Raw genomic sequence first — 26323 nt, 5'->3', positions numbered from 1 at the left:
GCTTTTTTAGACTTCCTTTCCTCTGAATAGCTCCTGTGCCATGGTTTTTGAGTTGGGAAAATAATTTATTTTATCTTTCATTCTCTGGGAGTTCTGAAAATTAAAATTTAAAAAAAAAAGTCCAGGCTCAATTGAAATGGATTTAAAAAAATGAAGGGTGGATCAGAAAAATAAAATCAGTTAAGTCGAATAAAATATTTTGTTTTGGGGCATTTTTGAATTTTTTTTTTCAGACCAAGGGCAATGGTAACGTTAAGTTAAAAACTGGTATCTGTGGTGCCCCCCATATAACCTCTAGCCCAGTGAATAGGGCACTCAGCAAGGGTGACAGGAGAGAAACCCAGGTTGGAATCTCTGCTCTGAAGTTGGGACTTGAGCCCAAGTCTCCGTCTTACAAGTGAGCACCTTGACCTCTGGGCTGTTGCCTGTTTTAGGGTGAGTCTTTTGATCTCTCCTGTTGCAGACATGTCACCTTGCATAAAGACTTCAGTAGTGACTGGAGCAGAGGAAGAGTGTGATTATAGAATCAGGTGGCTAGGTCACTCGGGATGGGAAAACCTGAGTTCCAATTCCTATGCAAGAAAATATTTCTGTATACCGAGTGGAACAGCTTCAATAGAAGATGAAAGAAAACCTTCCCAGAATCTTCTATAGCCAGCTGACTAAGGTACTCCACTCTTTGTCGGTAGGGAGGTGAGGGTGCAGAAATCGGGAGAGTTCTGGTTTAAAGTCCCTGCTTCTAAGCAGGAGGTTGAACCTGAATCATCCATATTGCAGGTGTGGGGGCTAAAATTAAGAGGGGCAGTGCTGCAGCACTACTGGTTGGCCCTCCCTTGTCCAGCACCCTGGGCACCTGACCCATCCCTGCCACTGGCCTCCAAGGGGACACTTCCTCTCGCTGCTGTTGACTCTACTCTGGCCCCACTGCCTCTGAGCTCCATCCTGCAGGGCTTGGACTTGGGCTCTGGCCTGTTGGGGCTCCCCAGCCTTTGTGGCCCTTCTTCTTCCCTGCCCAACCAGGGATCCCTTTCTGGGGTGGGGCTTGCCTGTCCTGCTGCTTCCCTACTGGCTGGGGCTCCCTGGGGATGGGGCCTGCCAGCTGCCTCTCTCTCGCCGTTCGCCAGTCCCACTGCTAGCTCCCCAGCCTCTCTGACCTCATTTCTCCCCTGCCCGATCAGGGATCCTGCCAGGGACAGGGCTCACAGGTCCTGTTGCTGCCCTGCCTAGCTGGCGCTCCCCAGAGATCGGGTTTCCACTCGTGCGTGCTGGGGCTCTCTGATCTATCAACATATGTGATCCGTTGCAGGACCAGAGAATGCCGGATTTCGGAGGTTCAATCTGCACCAGTAGGGATGTCAATATATAGACAACAACATGATTAGCCAAAGAGCCTGAGTTTATCGGTTAATCCTGTCGACTACACGCAATCTTCTCCTCCTGCCCGCCCCCACTTACTGCCTCTGTATCAGAGGCAGCAAGGGGAGGGCAGGAACCAGTGCCTCTGAGGAGCTGGCTTTTTAGCTGGCTCCCCACAAGCACTGGATCCCACAAAGCCACCTGAAGCCTCTCCATCCCCTACCCCTCGTGCTGCTGCACCTCTATCAGAGGCAGCAGCGCAGAGGGTGAAGGGGGGCAGGAGGGAGCCGATATGCATGGGGAGCTGTTTAAGACAGTTCTTTAACTGGCTTCCCTTGCAAACCGGCTCCCGCCTGCTACCCCCACTACTTACCTCCTCAGAGAGGCAGCAATGAGATCTACCAAGGGGCTCCCTGCAAGTGGGGCCAGGCGCACACTAGCTAGTGGCCCCTCCTGTGGGGAGCTATCGCATAATCATGTAACTGCCAAAATTAGATGCAGTTACACGACTATTTAATTATACGCTATCTAACATTCTTTATTACTACCACTGGTTTTGTGAGCGATACTTACATTTGCCTAGGAGTCTACTTAAAAAAAAAAATTAATTTTGACATTTCAAAAGTTCAGTTTGTTTCATCTGAAATAATTCAGCAAAATAGATTACTAAAATATTTGTCAACCCAAATCTGCCTTTTTTGTTGAAAGGAAAAATAAATTGGCTAAAACTATATGCCCAACTGTGGTTAGCTTTTTGCTTCCCAACTAGTAAAGTAAATGTTGTGGTTCTCTTCAGATTAACTGCCAGACTTCTGACTTGCACTGCTGGGAGATAACGATATTCTAGTCAATTTCTTCTATTAATGCTTGGCCAAAGACATGCATAGAAGCAAAGGCACTGCCCCATTGTCTGAAGTGATCTGTCTGTTAATTCAGTTTACCTTTGGTTCACATTTCAAAGCACTTTAACCATAAGGTCCAGGCTATCTTTTAAAAAGGAAATGTAAATTATGTGGAAAATATTTTTAAGTCACAGAGTCCTGTAAGGAGGATGCATCTCTTGAGATTAGTGAGTAGGCAACCAAGTTCTTTCGATGTCCTATAAGCCCTGCACACTGGTTATTAAGCCTTGCACAGGGGCTTTTGGAGCTGCAGCAGGGAATGTGAACTCTCACAAAGCTGTCACAGCTAGGAGAGAGTGGTTCCTCCCCATCAACCTCAGCATGGAGCTGCTGCAGTCAGGGCAACTCTGTGCTGGGACCAGCAGGGAAATATAAGGCAGCAGCCTTGGCTCTGAGGGTGGAGGGAGCGGGGGGACTTGGAGCTCTGTGCACGAGCTAAGCACCAGCTCCATATTCCCATTGACTGGTTTCTGGTTCTGCACCCACCTCATTCCCAATTCCCTAGTGACTGAGGCACAGGAAAAGACAAGCTTACCCAGGGTTTACCCCTAAGAATAAGAGTCAAAGAGGCTAGACTTCTTCACCTGTAAAGTTGTCCTCTAGCCTACAGTTGAGGGTGGCCAACCATCAGGCCCTCCTCATGTGCGGTGATTTTAATGTGACAGGCCATGGCCAAATTTTGAGAACTCCCTTCCTGAGGCACAAGGAAGGACTTCAAAGCAAACATGGACGAGGGCTCAGCTGCAGACAGTGTGACTCTAGGCAGCATTGGATGTTGTGGGCACGAAACCATGAACCATGGCCTTGGTGGCTGTGCTTCTTGGCTGCTCATCTGGTCTCTCGGAGGTTTAGCAGTGAATGCAAGAGCTCCCCTTTTGGAAGATCCTGTTTGCAGAACAACAGGCTAATAAGCTCCGTGGCCTCAAAGACTTCTGCATGACCTTGAAAACTCTATGGGTACATCTAAACTACATAGCTCCATCGACGGAGCCATGTAGATTTGTTTGTTCAGCAAAGGGAAATGAAGCCGCGATTTAAATAATCCTCATCCTACGAGACATAACGGGAAGGTCGATAAAGGGCTTTCAGGTCGGCGCGAGAGCGTCCAGACTAGCGCACTGAGCCGACAAACAGCTGATCAGCTGTTCGTCGGCTCAGCACGGCAACCATTTAAATTTAAATGAAGCCGCGATTATTTAAATCGCGGTTTCATTTCCCTTCGCCGATCAGCCTAATCTACATGGCTCCATCAATGGAGCCATGTAGTTTAGACACACCCTGTGTTCCCAGCCCTGCCTTCAAGCGGTTCCAGCCACAACAGTCTCAGGGTCATGGGAAACCCCCACAGGGATGTCCTTATGATTTATGCGTCCCTATGTGGTACTATTAAACTGATGCCCCTATGCCCAATGGCAGCCAAGAAGGAATGGTGAGGGTTTTTTTTAGAGATGTAATTTTATAATCTGAAGCATCATACTAATTAAATATTTGTAAAGCAAATTTTAAATTAAGGTCCTGTAGACCAACACAGTAAATATAGAAACTGACTAGCTATTCCTGGAGTTGGCAAATCTCTGCTAAATGGCTTCATTATCACTTGAAGGGCTTTTTCATGGGTTCAATGTTCTGCTAACAGCTCTGGAAGCTTTTTTTCACTTTTAAGTTAACTAGATCCTCTCAGAAGGAAGCAGAGCCCCAGAACGGGGTTGCGGGTGGATATTAATACCTGGTGGAGCCCCAAATTCTCAGGTACCCTTCACAGCTGCATATTCTGGGTATAGATGGCCTTGAAGCCATCCTTGCCGAGTCCCTACTCTTAAGGCACTGGTCACCAACCAGTAGATTGAGATCTACTGGTAGATCTTGGAGCCTCTGACAGGTGATCCTGACAGGTTTGGCCAGGAAGCTATCAAGTGCTGGTACTTCAGTTGCCCCTCCACCCACTCTCATGCTGCTCCTACGCTCTGCCTTGGAGCTGCCCCCCTGGGAGCCTTCCATTTGCTGTGCAGAGTGTGAGGGGGAAAAGAGGAGGGTGCTGATGTCAGGGTGTCCCCACTTTTGTACCATATCCCCACACAGGCTGTGTCCAGACTCAGGGGTTTTTTCGGGAAAAGTAGCCTTTTTCTGAAAAAACTTCACCTGCGTCTAGACTGCAGCCGCGTTCTTTCGAAATTAAATCGAAAGAACGCGGCTTTTCTTTCGACGGCAGTAAACCTCATTTCACGAGGAAGAACGCCTTCTTTCGAAAGTGCTTCTTTCGAAAGAAGGCGTTCTTCAATGTAAATAGGGCTTCTTCAAAAGAGAGCATCCAGACTCACTGGGTGCTTTCTTTCGAAAAAGCGGCTTGCTCTTTCGAAAGTTCTGCGTGCAGTCTAGACGCTCTCTTTTGAAAGAGGCTCTTTTGAAAGTATCTTTCGAATGAGCCTCTTTCGAAAGAGGCTTGCAGTCTAGACATAGCCACAGAGAGAAGGAGATGGAGGGAGCCTAACTTGTCATGGCTGGAGTAATTATCCCACTGGTAATTGCTGTCCCTGGGAGTGGCTGGAATGCTTCTGCAGAACACCTCTCCTGCAGCTCCCCTTGATCAATAACGGGGAACTGTGGCCAGTGGAAGCTGTGGGCTCAGTGTCTGTAGATGAGGGTCAGCACATGATACCATGGAGCCATTGCTGTGCATGCCAGCTGCTTTCAGGAGTGGTGGAGGGGCAGGACAGGAGTAAGGGGAAAGTGTTTGCATTCTGTGGGAGAGGCATGCACAGAATGCAAGCACTTTCCCTTCACTCCCTAAGCATCCGGGGAAGGGATGAAAAGCCAGTTGCATTCTGCAGAACATGGTTGCTGCCCCCCCAGACGCCCGAAATGGCACCCTTGCCAGGAGTCTGATACACTGATCTGGATCTGAAAGATGCATACTTTTACGTTGCCAGTTTACAGTAAGTCCCAACCATTATTAGTTTGCAGTCCTCCTTTTTGGTCTAGTAACAGCATCACAGGTATTTTCCACATGCATGTCAGTAGTGCCTGCTTATCTCAAATGTCGGGGTATCCAGCCAGCTCTATCAGTACCTCGACGACTGGCTCATTAAAGGCAGCTCCAAAGAGATGTTGCGATGTTGCTGGGTATGTGCTGTTACCTTGGCCTGCTGATGAACAACAAAAAATCCACATTAGCTCCGGAACAGAGGATAGAGTTCATCAGAGAAGTGCTTGACTCAACCTGCACCAGAACGTTCCTGCCACTGGAGAGATTCAGGACATCAGGAAGTTTCCTCATTTCCTGGGTCACACAGTAGCATGAATGTACATAGTATGCTATACCGAACTCCAGATGTGACCTCTGCAGCAATGCCTGATGATGACCTATTTCCACTCCAAGGACCACTGGGAGAAGTTCGTTACCATCTCCTCAATGATCCTTACATTGCTACAATGGTGGACTGACCCTGGGAACATCCTGGTAGGCTTCCCCTTCATCAGGGAGGATTCCTTCGATTAAACTGACTGCCGACATTTTAGATCCCAGCTGTGGAGCACGTGAACAATTTTGTTGACCCTGCGTCTAGAAACCACTGAGGACATGCCAGTTGAATACGGGGAAAGATGCTTCTATTCCCTGATTTTCTTAATCTTATTATCAACCTGAATAAACTTAGCAAATGACATAAACCTTCTCAGATTCAAGATGTTACCCTGCTGCTCCCATCATTTTACATAAGAAGATAAGAATGGCCATACTGGGTCAGACCAAAGGTCCATCTAGCCCAGTAGCCTGTCTGCTGACAGTGGGCAGCACCAGGTGCCCCAGAGAGGGTGGACCAAAGAAAATGATCAAGCAATTTGTCTCCTGCCATCCTTCTCCAGCCTCTGACAAACAGAGGCCAGGGACACCATTTCTATCCCCTGGCTAATAGCCTTTTATGGACCTAACCTCCATGAAATTATCTAGCTTCTCTTTAAACTCTGTTATAGTCCTAGCCTTCACAGCCTCCTCTGGCAAGGAGTTCCACAGGTTGACTAAACGCTGTGTGAAGAAGAACTTTCTTTTATTAGTTTTAAACCTGCTACCCATTAATTTCATTTGGTGTCCTCTAGTTCTTCTATTATGAGAACTAATAAATAACTTTTCTTTATTCACCCTCTCCACACCACTCATGATTTTATAGACCTTTATCATATCCCCTCTCAGTCTCCTCTTTTCTAAACTGAAAAGTCCTAGTCGCTTTAATCTCTCCTCATATGGGACCCGTTCCAAACCCCTAATCATTTTAGTTGCCCTTTTCGGAACTCTTTCCAAGGCCAAAATATCTTTTTTGAGGTGAGGAGACCACATCTGTATGCAGTATTCAAGATGTGGGTGTACCATAGTTTTATACAGAGGCAGTAAGATATTCTGGGTCTTATTTTCTATCCCTTTCCTAATAATTCCTAGCATCTTATTTGCCTTTTTGACCGCTGCTGCACACTGTGTGGAAGTTTTCAGAGAACTGTCCACGATTACTCCAAGATCTCTTTCCTGATTTGTCATAGCCAAATTAGCCCCCATCATACTGTACGTATAGTTGGGGTTATTTTTCCCGATGTGCATTACTTTACATGTATCCACATTAAATTTCATTTGCCATTTTGTTGCCCAATCACTCAGTTTGATGAGATCTTTTTGGAGTTCCTCACAGTCTGCTTCTGTCTTGACTATCCTAAACAGTTTTGTATCATCTGCAAACTTTACTACCTCACTGCTTACCCATTTCTCCAGATCAATTATGAATAAGTTAAAAAGGATTGGTCCCAGGACTGACCCTTGGGGGACACCACTAGTTACCCCTTTCCAATCTGAAAATTTACCATTTATTCCTATCCTTTGTTTCCTGTCTTTTAACCAGTTCTCAATCCACGAAAGGACCTTCCCTCTTATCCCATGACAATGTAATTTACACAAGGGCCTTTGGTGAGGGAACTTGTGTAGACGGACAGACTAACCCCCATAACATCCATCTTATTTGCCTCTCTGAGGTTCCTGAAGCATACAGGACAGAGAAGGAGAAATAATATCAGCATAGTCTATGCTGGCTCATATGATCCTGAGGAGCTGAAAACAAATATGTGGAGAGAGAGTGATTAAGTCAACAAGCTGGTCTCGAGGCTGCGAGAACTGCCCCCGGCTGGCACCTATGTTGATTCGAACACACACACAGTCCCTGGGAGAGGAATTTCCCACTGAGAAAAGAATCCCCAGTAATTCCAATTTAGTTATCTCTCTTACAAGTGTAAATTAAGTTCACAACTCCCTTGTAAGAACTGGTCTCACAAAAGACAGACCAGCCCCATTTGGCAGGACAGACAAGAAAGACAAATACGTGACCCCATGGGTATATAAGATAGGTCCAGCACACACTCACTTTGAGTGTCATTCTACCCTCTACCTGCTGGTCAAGCTAGGTGTTTGACCTCCCGAGGTTCTATGGGGACGCCCACCTCGTATTTTCGTCTTTCCTAGGAATTGAGGGACCGGCCCTGGCCTGACATGCTGGAGTCGAGAGGCACAGAAGGGGGTAAAAATTGTACCTGGATGTGGTCCTCTGTCTTAAGTGTACACATAGAAAGAGTAAGCTGTTACTTGGTACCATTATTTCTATTTTTCTATCTTTATCTTCTTTGTAACCATTTTTAAGATCTATATTTTGCTAGTAGTTAAGAAATAGAACAATAGCCATTGTAACCATATGATTTATAAGCTTCCTCAATAAACCTGTAACTGTTTAAGCTTTAACCTGACTCCTTCAGTTGCTGTAACAGAACCAAGCACAATTTAAAAGAACTTCAGCCGGTCTTAAGGGACAGATATAGGGAGCCCTGACCGTCGGCTGACAGAATTGGCGTAGTCGGCAGGATTGTGCTACTGGTTCACATACAGCAACATGAAGCCTGTCATGATAGACATGGATTTTAGTGGTATAGAGAAAGGGTTTGCCCAGGAAGGTTGGGGCAACCCAAAATGGGATAGAGAAATGTTAGAAAAGGATTGGGGAAATCCTGAGGAGTTGTGGGTGCAGTTCTGTAAGTATAGAACTGCCTGCAAGCTAAAGAATGGGACAAAGCCTGAGTCTGTGGAAAGGAGCCACTTTCCATTTAGCAAGGAAACAGGATCAGGCCCAGACAAGCAGGCAGAAATGGAAAACAGGATCAGGCCCAGACAAGCAGGCAGGTAACAGATAGGATTGAAAGCCTTGTGGTAGAACTGAGAAAAAGGCAGTAAGTACTGGAAATCTAAACCCTTAAAACATACTTACAAGAGTAATATCTGAAACAAGGCCAGTTTTTATTTTAGAGATAAGAAAGTGTTTTAAGAAAGAAAAACACAGAGAATTTAAACTCTGCAGAGAATGGAGAGCAAATGCAGTTGTGCAAATGCTAAAATGGTGTAGCTAGAAAATTGTGGTTTCTTTGCAGCCATTCTGAAGGAAAAAAGGGCCCTTTTTCCAAAGGAATGTCTGTAAATAATCCAGGCAAATTTGATTCAAATCTGAACAGTTGATTAGAGAGACTGCTAAAAGAACTCTAAAGGGAGGGGGTTCTATTGGAACTGAACTACCCCATTGAATAAAAAGGGAATGTAATTGTTGTACAGCTATGTAGAAATAGTGTAAGAAAGGTTCAGAGAGAATGTATATGTATCTGTGTGTAGATATATATATATATATATAGTGTAAATAATATGAAGTTTTAAGGTCCAGTAATCTTGTTTGTTTGTAGGTTTAAAACAAATTGGTTTGTTTTATTTTCAGTAAGACCATTTTAGTCCAAGTTGTTTAATGAAGGTACAGGAAAACTGTAAGCATAAAGAAAGAGTTACATTCTATGCAAAGTTTAATGTGGCTAAGTAGTGTTGTAAACAAAGATTGCACATTTTCCTGTAACATGCCATGTACACTATAGAATGAGTAAAAACTGCAAACAAACTAAAATGCTGTGAAAGCTCCAAGAGCCACAACAGGTTGTGATTTCCTTTGTGATGTAAATGCCCTAGCTGGCAGCACAAAGAAGCTTTGCAGGTAATAGCTAAGTTTGATTAGCAAACTACCTGAGATCAGAAAGTTCAAATTGTAGCCCTCCAGAAAGAAAGAAAAAGGACGTACAGGCAGTCCCCGAGTTACGCGGATCTGACTTATGTCGGATCCGCAGTTACGAACGGGGATTTCTCACCCTGGAGAACTAGAGCAGCGGGACGCCTGGTCCCGCAGCCCGCCTTCTCCGGGGCGAGAAAAGCTGCTCCCCGTCTCCCTGGTCTGCTGGCGGAGCCAGCAGACCAGGGAGATGCTGAACAAAGCGGCGGAGCACCGGTGGCCGGACCTGCGGCCGCTTCCAGATCAGCTGGAAGCGGCGCGGGTCCTGCCGGGTGCTCTGCCGCTCTGTTCAGCGTCTCCCTGGTTTGCAGACCAGGGAGATGCTGAACAAAGCGGCGGAGCACCCGGGGCCTGACCCGCGGCCGCTTCCAGATCAGCTGGAAGCGGCGCGGGTCCGGCCCCGGGTGCTCCGCCGCTTTGTTCAGCGTCTCCCTGGTCTGCAGACGAGGGAGACGCTGAGCAAAGCCGCGGAGGACCCGGGCCGGACCGCGGCGCTGATCTGGAAGCGCCACGGTTCGGCCCGGGTCCTCCGCGGCTTTGCTCCACGTCTCCCTGGTCTGCTGGGGGGGGCGGGATGCAGCTAGTGCCCCCCCAGCAGACCAGGGAGACGTGGAGCAAAGCCGGGGGCCTGTGGTAGAGCAGGTGGGGCACTGCCGGTTGGTCCCGCAGCACCGCTCCTTGGCGCTACTGGACCAACCCGGCAGCACCCCAGCTGCTCTGCCCCAGGCGTCCTGATTCAGCTGCTGATCAGTTTCAGCAGTGGCTGAATCAGGATGCCTGGGGCGGAGCAGCTGGGGTGCTGCTGGGTTGGTCCAGTAGCTCCGAGGAGCGGCCGCTCTACTGAACCAAGCCAGCAGCACCCGAGCTGCTCTGCCCCAGGCATCCCAAAGTCAGCTGCTGCTGAAACTGACCAGCGGCTGACTACAGGAAGCCCGAGGCAGAGTTGCTCTGCCCTGGGCTTCCTGGAATCAGCTGCTGATCAGTTTCAGCAGCAGCTGACTTGGGGACGCCTGGTGTTCTTACCTTGAATCTGTATGTAAGTGGAACTGGTGTCCAGATTCAGCGGCTGTTGAAACTGATCAGTTTCAGCAGCGGCTGATGCCAGTTCCGACTTACATACAGATTCAACTTAAGAACAAACCTACATTCCCTATCTTGTACGTAACCCGGGGACTGCCTGTATTGGTATTGCTGTTTTAGTCCCAGTAAGAGGTTGGATATACTTGAAAAGTTTAAATGTAAGCAGTCTTTTAAGAAGGCAGAGAGAAGACTGAGAAATTGGCATTTGTAAAAGATGTTACCCCTTTTTGAACAAAATCTTGCAAAGATTTGGGCATAGCCCTTGGTCTGATCAAGTGTTAACTGCTTGTCCATACCATTTCAGACCTAGAAGACAAATTGGCTAACTACCTGTGGATATGTAAACCCAATGGAGAGGGAAACAGCTGCAGCTTTTGTCTTCTGTGGAAAACCTGTAAAGAGGTGTTCTTCAAAATTGACTGATATAAGAATTCAAACATGAAACTGCAAAATGTAAAAGCCTCTGCTGCAGACGTAGAGAGGTAGAAATGCATGCCCCTCAGTACCCAGACAGAGCTAGATTCCCTTAAGGATGGGTGCTGAGAGTTAAAGCAACTCTCAGATGTATTTATTTTTCTTCCCTCAGGAATATGCTTAAGAAAAGGACCAGGAGGTATGAGGTTTAGTGAACAAGCTCACCCTCCTTACCAAATTAATAGTAGACAAATCTGTCTCATTGGGAAAAGTCATTTAGCAGGAATTAGGATGGACCATAAGAAGGAGAAGGCAAAAAGTTTGGAGCCCTATGGGCATAGTTGAAGGAATAAGGAAAGTAGAGCAGACATTGGAAAGTTACTAGGAATTAGAGACATTTTCTTTGAAAGGACAAAGCAAGTGATTTGAGGGAATGTGAAGATAAAAGGTGGACTCCATGGGAGTGTGGAAGGAATTAAGTGATGGTTGTAATAGGTGAGGGAAATCTTGTTTTAAAAATGACACCTCGTTCTTTGCAGCCTCTTCTCTTCCTTAAGCACTGTGCAAACCATCTATGCAAAGAAACAATCAAATGTAAACATTTTGTCTATGGACACTTTTGTTAAATCTGCAAAGGAAAATTAGGGATTCTACTGAAACTTAATTGGTTAACTGCATAAAGGAATTAGCTCTATATATTGTAACACTATTTTGTAGGTTTCAAATGAACTAGTTTTATTTTATTTTGGATAATGTCCTCTTGCTTAAAATTGCAAACAGACAAGGCACAAATTAGTTAGTGCTTCTGTTGGACATTCAACTCTTAAGGACATTTAACTTTCTAGAGACCAAATTATTAGTTTAGAAATTCAAGCTTTGAAACTTAACTGTTTTTTTCTTTCAAGGCTGAGCTGATAGCACTTTTGGCTTGCTTTTAAATTCAACATTATATGTGAATACAGGCTGCCTGGCTATTTCAAATGAAAGTGGACAGGGAAGGCTGTTGCTGTTTCAGCAGACACATCCACTGCATCCCTGACCACAAACATAGAAGGAACAGCTCAGCTTGCAGAGCTGGCAGCAATCAATTAGCTTGTGAGGCAGAGGCCAGTACCATCTACACTAACTCCTATGCTGTATGGGCTGGAGCCACCCAGTGGATAACTAATTGGAAGAATAATAACTGGGAAATAGGAAAGCCTGTTTGGAGATTGGAATATTGGAAATGGATATACCAGCATGCAACCCCACATGCCTTAAGCATAGGTCATGTGACAGCTCACCAAAAGAATAACACCCTGACTGCACAGCTAAATAACCTAGCAGATGCAGCAGTACAAATTTTTGCTGCCCAGCTGGATTGGGAACGCCTGTACATTTGGCTACATGAAACCTTGGGACACACAGGAAATGATGAGCTGGTGCGGCAGGCACATGCCAGGGGGTGGCCTATCATCCACAAACAAGCCAAAGATCTGGTACAAGCTTGCACCCTATGTGCTGAACTCAGGAAACGTATAGCAGAAGGGCAATGGTTTGCCAGACTAAGAGATGGAAAAGCACTATGGGCAACCTGGCAAGTAGATTATATTAGTACACTACCCACCAGTAAGCAAGGGTGGAAGTATTTTTTAACTGGAGTGGAAATTGTTTCAGGAATTGGTTTTGCTTACTCAACCCCAGTGGCAACAGGGTTGTTTACAGTCATGGGACTAAACCACTTAATAGCCCTTGTCCCAATACCCCAGTTTGGGGACACAAACCCACATACTGCACTCCTACACGGGAAAAGGAGTCTGGACCACTGCAGACGCTGGGCTAACACCAATAACCATTACTGAGGCTTGGATTGTATCCAAGACCGGCGAACCTTATGTTTTATCACAGCAAACTGAGGCAATATCCCTGAACAGTGATCCAGTGGGATGGATCCCTCCCAATGCTGGTGTGGATCCAGGAAACCACCATGAACTTTTGTATATATATATATACCGCTTGCTGTTGTAGCGCTTGCAACCACTGTTGTTAGTTACAAACTATTGAAATGAGACATGGCACTCCAACTCGCCATGGTCTTCTTCCTCATCCCAACTGCTACCGCTGTACCAGAACACCTCACTTGACTCCTCCACTGGACTGGGAATTGAGTTTGTCCCTCTCAGCCCAAATGACTGGTGAAACAAGAGTGACATCTTCAGATGGGGACCGGTATGGTTCGATGACAGCGACTACCGCAGTCCTCAAAATAACTTTGGGGGGAGGCAAGGGAAGTGGCAACGGATGGTGTGGGATAAGACATGCTGTAACTAAGAATGTAAATAACTCATGGCTAACTTGGTTAGCCCAACAGCTAAAACTTTCCTTAACTCCTTTCCTACACTCTATTACGACCACTGTTTTAATTGTTTTGATTGTTGTACTCCTTTTCTGCATAACCCTATGTATTGTGCAATGCCTAGTTAATGTAGCTATCTCTTGTGTGCACATTCGATACACAGCACCAGGAAAGGTCCCTAGTCAATTCCTAGATCCTAAACCCTCTAATCAGGCCATTGGGTACTTTTAGATTCCTCCAAGGTGGGCAAGAGGTACTGGCAAGCCACCATCTTGCATTCCCGGGACGTGGTGTGTCGTATCAGGGGGTGGAATGTAGCCAGACAGACTAACCCCCATAACATCCATCTTATTTGCCTCTCTGAGGTTCCTGAAGCATACAGGACAGAGAAGGACCAATAATATCAGCATAATCTATGCTGGCTCATATGATCCTGAGGAGCTAAAACAAATATGTGGAGAGAGAGCGATTAAGTCAACAAGCTGGTCTCGAGGCTGCGAGAACTGCCCCCGGCTGGCACCTATGTTGATTTGAACACACACACAGTCCCTGGGAGAGGAATTTCCCACTGAAAAAAGAATCCTCAGTAATTCCAATTTAGTTATCTCTCTTACAAGTGTAAATTAAGTTCACAACTCCCTTGTAAGAACTGGTCACACAAAAGACAGACCAGCCCCATTTGGCATGACAGATAAGAAAGAGAAATACGTGACCCCATTGGTATATAAGATAGGTCCAGCACACACTCACTTTGAGTGTCATTCTACCCTCTACCTGCTGGTCAGGTTAGGTATTTGACCTCCCGAGGTTCTATGGGGACGCCCACCTCGTATTTTCATCTTTCCTAGGAATTGAGGGACCGGCCCTGGCATGACATGCTGGAGTCGAGAGGCACTGAAGGGGGTAAAAATTATACCTGGATGTGGTCCTCTGTCTTAAGTGTACACATAGAAAGAGTAAGCTGTTACTTGGTACCATTATTTCTATTTTTCTATCTTTATCTTCTTTGTAACCATTTTTAAGATCTATATTTTGCTAGTAGTTAAGAAATAGAACAATAGCCATTGCAACCATATGATTTATAAGCTTCCTCAATAAACCTGTAACTGTTTAAGCTTTAACCTGACTCCTTCAGTTGCTGTAACAGAACCAAGCACAATTTCAAAGAACTTCAGCCAGTCTTAAGGGACAGATATAGGGAGCCCTGACCGTCAGCTGACACCTTGTCAAAGGCTTTCTGAAAATCCAAGTATACTATATCTACTGGATCCCCCTTGTGCACATGTTTGTTAACCCCTTCAAAGAACAGCTTAGTAAGACAGGATTTCCCTTTACAGAAACCATGTTGACTTTTGTCCAACAAATTATGTTCTGCTATGTGCCTGACAATTTTATTCTTTACTATTGTTTCAACTAATTTGCCCGGCACCGAAGTTAGACTTACAGGTCTGTAATTGCCAGTATCGCCTCTAGAGTCCTTTTAAAATATTGGTGTCACATTAGCTACCTTCCAGTCATAAGGTACGGAAGCCGATTTAAAGGATAGGTTATACGCAACAGATAATAGTTCCGCAATTTCCCATTTGAGTTCTTTCAGAGCCCTTGGATGAATGCCATCCGGTCCCGGTGATTTGTTAATGTTAAGTTTTTCTTTTTGTTTCAAAACCTCCTCTACTGACACTTCAATCCAGGACAGCTCCTCAGATTCATCACCCACAAAGGACGGTGCATATTTGGGAATCTCCCTAACGTCCTAAGCTGTGAAGACTGAAGCAAAGAAATCATTTAGTTTCTCCGCAATGGCTTTATCTTCTTTGATTGCTCCTTTTACATCTCGATCGTCTAGGGGACCATGGGGTTTTTAGCAGGCTTCCTGCTTATAATGTACTTAACAAACATTTTGCTATTTCTTTTTGAGTTTTTGGCAAGCTATTCCTACAACAATTTTTTTTGCTTAAATTAATAAATTTTTACACTTGATTTGACAGTGTTTATGTTACTTTCTATTTCTTGAAAGATGCCTTTTTGTCCCTCACTGCTTATATGGTGCTTAAGCTATGATGACTCTTTTTCAGGTCTTTTACTATGTTTTTTAATTTGGGTATACATTTAAGTTGGGCCTCTATTATGGTGTCTTTAAAAAGTTTCCATGCAGCTTTCAGGGATTTGGCTCTAGCCACTGTGCCTTTTAATTTCTGTTTAACTAACCTCCTCATTTTTGCATAATTCCCCTTTTTGAAATTAAATGCCAGACTGCTGCACTACTGAGGTGTTCTTCCCACCACAGGAATGTTAAATGTTATTATATTATGGTCACTATTCCCAAGCGGTCCTGCAACAGTTATCTCCTGGATCTGATCCTGCACTCCACTCAGGACTAAATCAAAAATTGCCTCTCCCCTTGTGGGTTCCTGTACCAGCTGCTCCAAGAAGCAGTGATTTAAGCCATTGAGAAATTTTCTCTCTGCTTCTCTTCCTGAGGTGACATGTACCCATTCAATCTGGGGATAATTATAATCCCCCATTATTATATAGTTCTTTATTTTGGTAGCCTCTCTAATCTCCCTTAGCATTTCAATGTCAGTATCGCTGTCCTGGTCAGGTGGTAGATAATATATCTCTACTGATAAATTCTTATTATTGGAGCATGGAATTACTATCCATAGCGATTCTATTGAACATGTTGATTCATTTAAAATTTTTATTTCATTTGATTCTGCATTATCTTTCACATATAGTGCCACTCCACCACCCATACAGCCTGCTCTCTCCTTCCGATATATTTTATATCCCGGTATGATTGCGTCCCACAGATTTTCCTCATTCCACCAGGTTTCAGTGATGCCTATTATGTCAATCTCCTCATTTAATACGAGGTACTCTAGTTCACCCTTCTTATTAGTCAGACTTCTAGCATTTGTGTAGAAGCACTTTAAAAATTTGCCACTGTTTATTTGTCTGCCCTTCTCTGGTGCATTGGATTCCTTTATATGCGGTTGTTTGTCTACTCTGGCCCACGGTTTGTCTTCTAACCTCCTCTCTTTCTGACTACAGCTTAGAGAATCTCTATCAATGGATTCTCCTCTAAGAGAAGTCTCCCTCCGATTTATGTGCATCTCTGCACCAATCGGCTTTTCCCCATCTCTTAGTTTAAAAACTGCTCTACAGCCTTTTTAATGTTCAGTGCCAGCAGTCTAGTTCCGAGGGACAATAAGAGTTCTGAGGGACAATAGCCAACTTTCAGTCAGTGAAAACCTCCCTCCCAGCGGAAAAGTCCCAGTCTCTTCAGGCCACTAACAAATGATCTAAAGCTTGACTAGTATAGACTGTGTATGTCTGACATCTCATGCTAAACGTCTCCTGTGTTCTCTATAAATATTGCAAAAGCGACGAGGAGTCCTGTGGCACCTTATAGACTAACTGAAGTGTAGGAGCATAAGCTTTCGTGGGCAAAGACCCACTTCGTCAGATGTGCTTATGCTCCTACACTTCAGTTAGTCTATAAGTCTCTCGTCGCTTTTGCAGATTCAGACTAACACGGCTACCCCTCTGATAAATATTGCAGTTTCCCTTTTATGCCCTCACAAAGAAGTATGAGGAAACAGGGAAAATGGTCCCAAGGATACTGTTTTTCAAAAGATGACACACTCATGTGCATAAGGCACTGACAGTGGGATCCACATTGACTATAACATCTTGAATAAAAACAGCTACTATGGGATAAGTAACCGTTCTTTGTTCAGAATCAGTTATATATCATGGCACATTTGTTGGTGATGTGGTGTCTTTAGCTCTTTAACCACATGTCCTTGGATCCATATGGAAACTAAATCATGTTCTGGAAATCATGTACCCACAATTTTAAAACTTGAATAATTTTTACATTCACTGAAAATGTTTTGGTAGAAACAGATAAACTATTCTATGTGAAATCTTACAGATTTCTTTAAAAAAATCACTGACTAAATATCTGATCACTTTGGCTATGTCTAGACTGCAGGCTTCTTTCAAAAGAGGCTCTTTCGAAAGCATCTTTCGAAAGAGCCTCTTTCGAAAGAGAGTGTCTAGACTGCACGGAGAAATTTCGAAAAAGCGGCTTGCTTTTTCGAAAGAAAGCATCCAGTGAGTCTGGATGCTCTCTTTTGAAGAAGCCCTATTTACATTGAAGAACGCCTTCTTTCGAAAGAGGAACTTTCGAAAGAAGGCGTTCTTCCTCGTGAAATGAGGTTTACCGCCATCAAAAGAAAAGCCGCGTTCTTTCTAATTAATTTTGAAAGAACGCGGCTTGAGTCTGGACGCAGGGGAAGTTTTTTCGAAAAAAGGCTACTTTTTTAAAAAAAAACCCTGAGTCTGGACACAGCCCTAAACAGGCAAGACTGACTTTCAGGAGCAGTCTGATTAAAATCTGGTACTCTTTCTGTGATTTCCTATTGAATTAAAATAGTCTTGATAAATGACTTCATGTTCATATAATCAAATATATTTCTTTAATCTATTATCCTTTGCCATATGTAGAAGCTTTAAAACACATACTCCTGTACATTCATAGAATCATAGAATCATAGAATAATAGGACTGGAAGGGACCTCGAGAGGTCATCGAGTCCAGCCTCCCGCCCTCAAGGCAGGATCAAGCTCCGTCTACACCATCCCTGACAGATGTCTATCTAACCTGTTCTTAAATATCTCCAGAGAGGGAGATTCCACCACCTCCCTTGGCAATTTATTCCAATATTTGAACACCCTGACAGTTAGGAATTTTTTCCTAATGTCCAATCTAAACCTCCCCTGCTGCACTTTAAGCCCATTACTCCTTGTCCTGTCCTCCGAAACCAAGAGGAACAAATTTTCGCCTTCCTCCTTGTGACACCCTTTTAGATATTTGAAAACCGCTATCATGTCCCCCCTTAATCTTCTTTTTTCCAAACTAAACAAGCCCAGTTCATGAAGCCTGGCTTAATAGGTCATGTTCTCTAGACCTTTAATCATTCTTGTCACTCTTCTCTGTACCCTTTCCAATTTCTCCACATCTTTCTTGAAATGTGGCGCCCAGAACTGGACACAGTACTCCAGCTGAGGCCTAACTAGTGCAGAATAGAGCGGCAGAATGATTTCACGAGTTTTGCTTACAACACACCTGTTGATACAACCTAGAATCATATTTGCTTTTTTTGCAACAGCATCACACTGTTGACTCATATTCAACTTGTGGTCCACTATGACCCCTAGATCCCTTTCCGCCATGCTCCTTCCTAGACAGTCGCTTCCCATCTTGTATGTATGGAACTGATTGTTCCTTCCTAAGTGGAGCACTTTGCATTTCTCTTTATTAAACCTCATCCTGTTTACCTCTGACCATTTCTCTAACTTGCTAAGGTCATTTTGAATTATGTCCCTATCCTCCAAAGAAGTCGCAACCCCACCCAGTTTGGTATCATCTGCAAACTTAATAAGAGTACTCTCTATCCCAATATCTACATCATTGATGAAGATATTGAATAGTACGGGTCCCAAAACAGACCCTTGAGGAACTCCACTTGTTATCCCTTTCCAGCAGGATTTAGAACCGTTAACAACAACTCTCTGACTACGGTTATCCAGCCAATTATGCACCCACCTTATCGTGGCCCTATCTAAGTTATATTTGCCTAGTTTATCAATAAGAATATCATGCGAGACCGTATCAAATGCCTTACTAAAGTCTAGGTATATGACATCCACCGCTTCTCCCTTATCCACAAGGCTCGTTATCTTGTCAAAGAAAGCTATCAGATTAGTTTGGCATGACTTGTTCTTCACAAACCCATGCTGGCTATTCCCTATCACTTTATTACTTTCCAAGTGTTTGCATACGATTTCCTTAATTACCTGCTCCATTATCTTCCCTGGGACAGACGTTAAACTGACCGGTCTATAATTTCCTGGGTTGTTCTTATTCCCCTTTTTATAGATGGGCACAATATTTGCCCTTTTCCAGTCTTCTGGAATCTCCCCTGTCTGCCATGATTTTTCAAAGATCATAGCTAAAGTCTCAGATACCTCCTCTATCAGCTCCTTGAGTATCCTGGGATGCATTTCATCAGGACCTGGTGACTTGCTGACATCTAACTTTCCTAAGTGATTTTTAACTTGTTCTTTGTGTATCCTGTCTTCTAAACTTACCCTCGCTCTGCTTGTATTCACTACGTTAGGCACACCTCCAGACTTCTCGGTGAAGACCGAAACAAAGAAGTCATTGAGCATCTCCGCCATTTCCAAGTTCCCTGTTACTGCTTCTCCCTCCTCGCTAAGCAGTGGGCCTACCCTGTCCTTGGTCTTCCTCTTGCTTTTAATGTATTTATAAAAAGTCTTCTTGTTTCCCTTTATGCCTGTAGCTAGTTTGATCTCATTTTGTGCCTTTGCCTTTCTAATCTTGCCCCTGCATTCCCGTGTTGCTTGCCTATATTCATCCTTTGTTAGTTGTCCTAGTTTCCATTTTTTATATGACTCCTTTTTTATTTTGAGATCATGCAAGATCTCCTTGTTAAGCCAAGCTGGTCTTTTGCCATATTTTCTATCTTTCCTACACAGCGGAATTGTTTGCTTTTGGGCCCTTAACAACGTCCCTTTGAAATACTTCCAACTCTCCTCAGTTGTTTTTCCTTTCAGTCTTGCTTCCCATGGGACCTTACCTACAAGTTCTCTGAGCTTATCAAAATCTGCCTTCCTGAAATCCATAACCTCAGTAGTGCTGGTGTCCCTTCTACCTTTCCTTAAGATCATGAACTCTATTATTTCGTGATCACTGTCCCCTATACTGTCTTCCACTTTCAAGTTCTCAACTAGTTCCTCCCTATTTGTTAAAACCAAATCCAGAACAGCTTCTCCTCTGGTAGCTCTTTCAACCTTCTGAAACAGAAAGTTGTCTCCAATGCAGTCCAGAAACTTATTGGATAGCCTGTGCCTCGCTGTGTTAGTTTCCCAACATATGTCTGGATAGTTGAAGTCCCCCATCACCACCAAATCTTGGGCTTTGGATAGTTTTGTTAATTGTTTAAAAAAGGCCTCATCCACCTCTTCCACCTGGCTAGGTGGCCTGTAGTAGACTCCTAGCATGATATCACCCTCATTTTTTACCCCTTTTATCTTAACCCAGAGACTCTCTACACAGCTATCTCCTATGTTCATCTCCACTTCAGTCCAAGTGTGTACATTTTTAATATACAAGGCAACCCCTCCTCTCTTTTTTCCCTGTCTGTCCTTCCTGAGCAAGCCGTACCCTTCCATACCAATATTCCAATCATGCGTCCCATCCCACCAGGTTTCTGTAATACCAATGATATCATAGTTGTATTTATTGGTTAGCAATTCCAGTTCTTCCTGCTTATTACCCATACTTCTCGCATTTGTATATAGGCATCTAAGATACTGATTTGATCTTGCCTCCCTGTTGTGCCCTGACCCTCCTTTCTCCTTGCCATTATAGGCCGTAGTCCCCCCCATTTCCAACCCATCTCCCAGTCCCGCACATTCAGCACTTACCTGTGGGCTTTGCTCACCTGCCCCCGACAAACCTAGTTTAAAGCCCTCCTCACAAGGTTAGCCAGTCTGTGTCCAAACAAGGCCTTCCCGCTCCTGGAAAGGTGAACTCCATCTCCGCCAAGCAGTCCTTCCTGGAAGAGCACCCCATGATCAAGGAAGCCGAATCCCTCCTGGCGACACCATCGTCGCAGCCAGGCATTCACCTCCAGGATGCACCTCTCTCTGCCCGGGCCCCTACCTTTGAGAGGAAGGATAGAAGAGAATACCACCTGCGCTCCAAACTCCTTCACCCGTACTCCCAAAGCCCTGTAGTCACACTTGATCCGCTCAGTGTGACACCTGGCAGTATCATTTGTGCCCACGTGGATGAGTAGCATGGGGTAGTAGTCAGAGGGCCGGATAATCCTCGACAATGCCTCCCTAACATCTCGGATACGGGCCCCTGGCAGACAGCATACCTCTCGAGATGAGCTGTCAGGGCGACAGATGGGTGCCTCCGTTCCCCTAAGAAGAGAGTCTCCAACCACCACTACTCTACGTTTCCTCCTCGCAGTGGTGGCAGGAGACTGCTCAACCTTGGTGGTGCAAGGCCTGGTCTCCTCCACTGTGGGGGGTGACTCCTTGTCTCCTGCTGAAAGTAAAGTGTAACGGTTATGTAACAACACAGTGGGAGGGTTAGGAGCAGGGGTGGAACACTGCCTGCTGCCGGAAGTAACCAGCTGCCAGTGCTCACCCTGCACCACTGCCTCCTCCATAAGTGGCTGGTCAACAGTCCCACATCCTAGGACAGTGACCTCCGTGGACTCCACAGGAATACTGTCCAGGAATTCCTCATGGCTTCGAATGCTCCTCAGCCTGGCCACCTCCTCCTGTAGCTCTCCCACCTGCTGCCTGAGAGATTCCACCAGCAGGCACCTTTCACAACGGTTGTCTCCCCCAGCCTGGAGATCACTCAGTGGGAATTGCAAGCCACAAATACAGCAAGACCACACCAGGACCTGGGTAGAGGCATCCATGCTCAGGTTCTCTGTCTGGATACAGGCACAGGTGGAGGAGACAGGAGAAGTACTGGCACAAGCGCTACGGGTCTTCATCACCATCAGTCACTCCCTCTGCTCAACTCCCCTGTCTGCAGTCCCCTGTCCGATTAAGTTTAATCTCTCTGATCAATAGGCTTTTAGCCTAAATTAACATATATTGTTGACACTCCAAAACATGGATTTTTTTTTCATTTAAAATGTGAAATTAACTTTGTTGGGGGAGATACTAGAATGTCAAGAATGCCAAGAGTATATTGGATCTTCTCAGTTCAGCAGGTATGCCTGTAAATTAACAAGTAGCTGCAAATCAGTTTTGAAACATTTATATTTTAAATTTTAATTAGCATACTGCTTTGGCATGGGAGTTTCAATGTCAAAAAGATGCTTCAGTGCCTTGCAGGAATAGGCCTGGAGGACTACTGAAACTCAGGCCCTGGTATATGTCCCTTGCACCCATTCACACTGTATGGAAGCATGGGTGCACGGTCATTCACAACAGAGGCATGTACATACGATCCTCAGGCACACTAGCTTTCTCACCAGGTGACATCCTTCACATGTGTTTCAGGGACTTGAATGAGGGAATTGGGTAGAAGAAAGGGTATGGCACAACAAAGCTCATGTATGGATATAGCCTTAATTTGCACATTGAACCACCTTTCCAGGATTCGTCTCCCCATTTCCATCTGTCACCTATTTGTAAATAACTAGCCATGTCTATCTGGGTATGTGGTGACATTTTTGGGGGGTTGGGGTCCACTGACCCAAAGAAAAATCAGTCAGGGGTTGCACACAAGTGCGAAGCAAAAATAAAAACAAAACCCTGCACCCTTCTCTGACATGGCCCCTGACTGAGGAGACAGACACTCCCCACATTCCCATCACACACCAGAGTCTAGGGCAGTGGTCCCCAACCTTTTGGGGCTGCAGAGCGCCCCGGGGCAGGGCCACACATGTGCCACACACCCAGGGCTGGCCCCACACATGCGCCGCACGCCCGGGGCCCGGAGCGCAAGAATGGCTTGGGCTGACCCTGATCACTCGACAGGCGCACATAAATGCCTGGCGGGTGCCATGGCACCTGCGGGCACCACATTGGGGACCACTGGTCTAGGGGGACCCAGGCTAGTAGATTTTGTGTGTGCTAGCCCTGCGATGGGGCAGCAAAGGAACAAGGGGGCTTGAGTGCCAGCCCAAACTTCCTAATGCTGGGGAGAGCCCTGAGCCTTGGGGGCCAGATCCAGACAAGCCAGGGGCTGCATCCAGCCCTTGGGCCTGAGGTTCCCCACCCCGATATAGAAGATAAGTAACAGGAGAACAAAGGATGTGTATGTATGAGATGTAGCAGCACAGGTTGCCAGGCAGGATCTGGTCCATGAGGGAAGCCAGTTTAAAACCGGCTAAAACATGGACTGTGCTGTCGTCCTGTGCTGCTGCCTCTGAAAAAGAGGCAGCACTGCAGGGTGGCAGTTGCCCCTGTCTGGGGGATTGGGAGAAATGAGTCTGAGCTTCTGGACCCAGCAGGAACTGTAACTGAACAGGGCTGCCTGCCCTCCTGGCTCCTAATACACTTTAAATGCAGAGCCACAGCGGGGGTAGATCCCGGACTTAGTGTGAGCCAGGACTGAACTGGGCTGCTGGCCAGCCTGCTAAAAAATTTACTGGCGGGGGGGGGGGGGGGGGGGGGGGGATGCATGTAGTCTATAGCATTAATCTATAAGCTTTTGCTTATTGGTTAATTATTTAATTGTCTATACAATTACATCCCTATTTTGAAGTGCTTAGAAGAGAAAGATAAAACACAAGGAAAAAGAAATTACTGCATATCAATATTGCATAATCCTTCAGACAGACAGTGCAATGTTTAATAAGCAACCAGGAGTCTGGCAAAAAGGCTCAGCACCCTGTTATTTCCATATGCACCCCATTCAGTTTACATCTGCTCAGGCTTCTAATAACATCACTTTTGTATTTAGTATGCTCAGTTGCATAATTACTTCCATATTAGCATTGCATACTCTCATGAGCCTAGTCACTTTGATACTAGTAACATATCTATCCTTATCCACTATGAATTACATGGTAAATTAGTATCAGTCCTCATTTTTCATGGGCAGCTTTGTTGGGTTTTTTATATGTAATCACATTTTCTACTTAAACCTGCTTTAGATTTATATCAGTTAAAAAAAACCTCTCCTATTCTGCATGAATTGTTTGTTTCTGTAAATATTTTTGTGTTGTAATATTTGTCTCCAGCAAGTGATATGTGGAAAGACAGATTTATTAATCTAAATGCATCGACAACTCCTTGGATTTAACAAAGTAGCACCTTTTCATAACAAGTGTTATTCTGGCACTGGTCTAAGAAATGTGATGGTGCTCTCTGAGAATGAAAGCAACCTTAATTTTATTTTCTAGAGTTCCTTCATAACTCTTAACAGGAGCTTAGAGTTTAAGCCTCACTACCAGTAGACGTGGAACCACATTCCTTTTCAAAACATCAGCAGTCCAGTGCAGCTATCTGTAATCCTTATCCTCAGTCTCCTTGCTTGTAATAATCTTCTAAGATGATTATCTATGCTGTCCTCAAAAGAAAGCTTAGTAGTCATGGTAGGAAAGCTGTCCAACTGGGCTTAATCAATGGTATGGCTTTTCTATTACCCAAGTCTCTCCTGCCCTTTGCTGGCTCTGCCAATCTTGTGGAGACACAGCAATTTAATTAGTTGTTATGCCCTTAAACATTTGGTTATGTAGCCAAAATTACAGCACTGATAAAGCATCAAAACACTTCCACAGTTGTGAACTTTTGACTACAGCATAACTCATGCTAAGGTTTCATACCCCTCTCGTGATTGCTCAGCCTGAAGGAAAGCAGTCTGCAAGCTGAAGGATACTAGCTGCCAGCTAATGGAATTGTTCCAGTGGCAGAAGTCTATGCTGCAATGCTGAAAGTAGAGCAGGTTGGGAAATGTTAGTCAAAATGCTTTTTTTTTTAAATCAGAAAATGCAAATTCATCAACATCAAAACATTTCGTGGAATGATTCAATTTACATTTTCAGGATGTCAGGGCCAGGCTGGAATTTTGAAAGCGCACCTGGATTGTCACCCCGCAAAGTCATGGGACTGCCTTGTTAATCTCCTCCATGTGCTAGACAATATATAAAACCAAGATGAGGATATTGGACAGGGAGGCACTGTGTAACTGGGAGGCCTATTTCTGCACCTCCCTTCAATCATGCCGTCTAGGCACAGTTCCTCTGGGCCACATGCACTGGATTCTTAGACACTTTTGAAGACCAGTAAGCACTGTCCAGAGTTTATGTTTGATGGCCCCTCAAAATCCCTGTGTGTGGTCCTGGAACTCTCATTCTCATTCTTGTTGATCATCTGCTGTCCCCCAAATTTAGTTGAGCCTTGGGCTTAGTGGCTTCTCCCCTTGGACTGGGAGAGGAGCTTTCAGTTGCCCATCTTTCTGAGACTTCTATAGGTGATTTAGTGCAGAGACTTAAATCTGGATCTCAATAATTAAGGGGAAAATTCTACAATATCTTGGACCTACATAAATTGGAGAGACTCTGGCATACAGCGTGGTGCGCAGTGGAGAAGATGATGCTAGGAAAAAAACGTATGATATACTGTGCCCCTTTAGAAATAGCAGCTGATTGTGTAATTATAGTTTCTGTTGTTCCCACACACCAGAGAGGAGGGAAGGTTTTAAGTGCATTTGCAGTGATCACACCATACATTCTGAATGCTCAAGCATAGCATTCTCTTACAGTTGGGCAGTGCCCAGCAAACCCCTTTCTCTCAGGGCTGCCTTCTGCCTTTGACCTCTTGAGGTCTACTACTCTCCTTAGGCTTCAACCAAAGACACAGCACGTGTTTGTAAAGGCTGATAACTGTAACAGGACATTTGGCGGGCAGCACGGCCTAGTGGTTGGAATGCTTGATTTCCAGCTTCCTGTTTGGTTGAGATGCCTCAGTCTTTAAGGTGGGGGCTAGGGGTCATCTTTCTCCTCATTAGACTTCTCTCTAGGGATGTCAATGTGGAGTTAGCTACATGATTAACCGATAAGGTTGGGCTTATCAATTAATCCTGTCAACTACACACACACCCTGTATCAAAGGCAGCAAGGTGGGGGAGGCAGGAGCTGGTGCCCACCAGAAGCTGACTTCTAAGCTGACTCCCCATGAGCTATGTATCCTGTGGAGATGCCTGACCCTTCCCCCAGTGCTGCTGCCCCTGATACACAGGCAACAGTGAGGAGAGTGAGTGGGGGCAGATGAGAGCCAGTACATGTGGGAAGCTGGCTTTTAAGCTGACTCCCCATGCATATTGGCTCCCATAGAGTCGCCTTCCCCTCGCCCCCTGCTCTGCTGCTTCTTTATCTGAGGCAACAGAGAGGGGGAAGGAGGGACAAGTGGGAGCTGATCCACATGGGGAGCCGGCTTTTAAGCTGGCTCTCCATTTATGCCAGTTCTGCAGAGCCACGTGCTTCCCACAGAGGCAGTGGGAACGGGAGGAGCATGTGGGAGCTTGTGCTTGGGGGGCCA

General features: G+C 45.2%; 1 long non-coding RNA gene across 1 annotated transcript in view; it reads right to left on the bottom strand.

The window, feature by feature from the left end:
- Positions 1-5162: 5162 nt before the first annotated feature.
- The window catches only part of LOC142827028 (uncharacterized), a 39796-nt gene continuing 18635 nt past the window's right edge, over positions 5163-26323 (bottom strand). The window contains exon 3 of the long non-coding RNA XR_012901391.2: positions 5163-5401. This is a non-coding gene — a long non-coding RNA (uncharacterized LOC142827028). The remainder of the gene's footprint in view (positions 5402-26323) is intronic.

The sequence above is a fragment of the Pelodiscus sinensis genome, chromosome 1 (genome assembly GCF_052426305.1).
Source record: "Pelodiscus sinensis isolate ZL-2025 chromosome 1, ASM5242630v1, whole genome shotgun sequence".
In the NCBI taxonomy this organism is placed as follows: Eukaryota; Metazoa; Chordata; order Testudines; family Trionychidae; genus Pelodiscus; species Pelodiscus sinensis.
This window is presented reverse-complemented; position numbering and strand designations above follow the sequence as displayed.